The 2745-nt window shown below is 51.4% G+C and overlaps 1 protein-coding gene across 1 annotated transcript in view; it reads left to right on the top strand.

Moving 5' to 3' along the window:
• The first annotated feature begins 206 nt into the window (after positions 1-206).
• BRI3BP (BRI3 binding protein) overlaps positions 207-2745 on the top strand; it is a 32590-nt gene continuing 30051 nt past the window's right edge. The window contains exon 1 of the mRNA XM_011948393.1: positions 207-236. The gene's annotated coding sequence lies outside the window, so the exon portion shown is untranslated. The remainder of the gene's footprint in view (positions 237-2745) is intronic.

The following is a 2745-nucleotide window of genomic DNA, read 5'->3' as shown; positions in this document are numbered from 1 at the left end:
GCCTGACCAGTGTACGTCTGGGCGGCCGGGCCTCGGGCCGCCCTCTCCTCTGCGCCGTGCTTCTCCTTGGACCTTGCTCCCGCGGTCGGCGCGGCCAGAGTCTCTCCCCGCTGCGCTGACGCCCGCCGCTCGTCTCATTCATTCATTCACCGCGTTTGAATGGCTCCTACTGTGAGCCAGGCAGCGCGCTGGCGCTCTCGGTCTCCACGCGGCTGCGCCCTCCTCAGCTACCAAGGGTTTGTCTTAGCCTCGCATCCCGACCCACTTCCCCTGGGACCTTCTGCCCCACTCCTTCTCCTGCTTTGAAGATACTTGGAGTTGTTTTTACTTTACAGGAAAAGAAGGAAGCAATACGATTTGCTCGGTTGCTTTGGGAAACCCGAGTACCTACTGTGTGCGGGGCTTTTCGCGTGGAGCCTTTTGTTTAGTTTGGGGAGGTCCAGGATCCTGCAGCCTCTTGGGAAGGGTGTTGAGTCCCAGGAGGAGCGCAGGGAGTTTTCCCCAATTCCTGCTCTCTGGAGCTAGGTGGGATAGGGGTGCCATTCCGGGCCGAAGTCTGCCGACGAGCTCCTGAGAAGGAGGAAGTTCCTGGGGACAGTTGTGTGTGGTATTGCGGTTCCTTTGCTGTTCCCTGGGGAGGAGGGAGGTCTTGCTTGCTGCCAGCCTTCCTGGGGTTTTGGAGTTAGAGAAGCTTGGATTCAAGTTGGAGCTCTACCAGTTAGGATGGCTTTGGGGAGGTGACTTCACTTCTTTGAGCCTCAGTTTCCTTATTTGTTAAATGGGGATAGTAATCATTCCCCTTCATTGCAAGCTTGTAATTATGAATAGTTGGTACCTTCCTGGCCCAGAATCATGGCTAAAAAACAAAAGTTTTCTGCTCATTGAGAGGGAGTGGGGAATAGAAAGGAACATTAAGGCCCAAATAAGATTGACTGGATGTTCTTACTGGATAAAATGAAAGGTTAATTTGTTAGGAAAACGGTAACTTTTGACTTACCTCTCCTATGAGCAGGGGCACCTCTTGCACAGGTGGGTCTGTGTCTTCATACATGTAGGGGAGAGAACGCTTTATAGGTGACCAAGGAGGGGCAAGGAAGCAGGGTTGAACGTCTGAATGTGAAAAGGTTGCCCTGGAGTCTGGCGGGGGCGGGATCTGGGGTGTGAGCGCAGGGAGCCTCACTTACTTCCTCTTGATGCTGTTCCGGAGCCATTTGAAGGCAGAAATCATTTGTTTTAGAGCAAAAAAGAAGCCTGTCTTTTTCACGCAGGGTGACCACAGGATCCCCATGTCTCAACTGATGGCGGTTCCATGTGACAATCTAAGGCCAACAAACATGAAATATGAGTGGATATTTAAGACTTAAATAAGGCAGTCTATTCTGGCAGGGCATCTGTGAATCTGGGGGTCAGAGCTCTTCCTGGGGTAAACCAGGGTTTGTACCTTTAATGGAGATGCTAATGATTACTAAGTTCTTTTGTAGATAGAATAACCTTATATAATCCTTAGAATGATCTGGTGCAGTAACTGGTAACAGTAGTATTACTGTTCCCATTTGGCAGATGAGGAAACCGAGACACAGAGCAGTGAAGTGGCTGGTTTCAGGTCAGATGAGTGGCAGAGCCAGGATGTGAACCTAGGCAGAGTGGACATGGAGCCCACATTAGTATCTCTCGCCTGTTTTCCTGCCTTATGACCCCTTCCCTGTTCCCCGAGTCAGTGCAGCATTCAGAGGCTGACCTGACTTGTTTTATTGCTTTTTTTTTTTTTTTGAGACATTGTCTTGCTGTGTCGCCCAGGCTGGAGTGCAGTGGTGTGATCTCGGCTCACTGCAAGCTCCGCCTCCCGGGTTCACGCCATTCTCCTGCCTCAGCCTCCCGAGCAGCTGGGATTACAGGTGTGCAGCACCATGCCCTGCTAAGTTTTTTATTTTTTGTAGAGATGGGGTTTCACCATGTTGGCCAGGCTGGTCTCGAACTCCTGACCTCAAGTGATCCACCTGCCTCAGCCTCCCAAAGTGCTGGGATTACAGGCGTGAGCCACTGCACCTGGCCTTTTTATTTTATTATTTTTTTTTGAGATGGAGTCTCGCTCTGTCACCCAGGCTGGAGTGCAGTGGCCAGATCTCAGCTCACTGCAAGCTCCGCCTCCCGGGTTCACGCCATTCTCCTGCCTCAGCCTCCCGAGCAGCTGGGACTACAGGCACCCGCCACCACGCCTGGCTAATTTTTGTATTTTTAGTAGAGTCGGGGTTTCACCATGTTAGCCAGGATGATCTCGATCCCCTGACTTTGTGATCCACCTCCCTCGGCCTCCCAAAGTGTTGGGATTACAGGCGTGAGGCACCACACCTGGCCGTTTTTTTTGTTTGTTTGTTTTTTTTTTTTGAAACTGGGGTCTGGCTCCAATGTTGCTCAGGCTGGAGTGCAGTGTCGTGACCTCATCTCACTACAACCTCCACCTCCCAGGTTCAAGTGATCCTCCCCCCTCACACTTCCAAGTAATTGGGATTACAGGCACCCGCCACCATGCCTGGCTAAGTTTTGTATTTTTAGTAGAGATGAGGTTTCACCATGTTGACCAGGCTGGTCTCGAACTCCTGACCTCAAGTGATCCTCCTGCCTTAGCCTTCCAAAGTGCTGAGATTACAGGCGTGAGCCATTGCACCTGGCCTGACTTACTTTATTTCCCACTGACTGTAGCCCAGACTGGCCAGGCTTGGGGATATTGTTTTGTTAATTTTATGG

This window comes from Colobus angolensis, unplaced genomic scaffold (genome assembly GCF_000951035.1).
Source record: "Colobus angolensis palliatus isolate OR3802 unplaced genomic scaffold, Cang.pa_1.0 Scaffold28, whole genome shotgun sequence".
In the NCBI taxonomy this organism is placed as follows: Eukaryota; Metazoa; Chordata; class Mammalia; order Primates; family Cercopithecidae; genus Colobus; species Colobus angolensis.
This window is presented reverse-complemented; position numbering and strand designations above follow the sequence as displayed.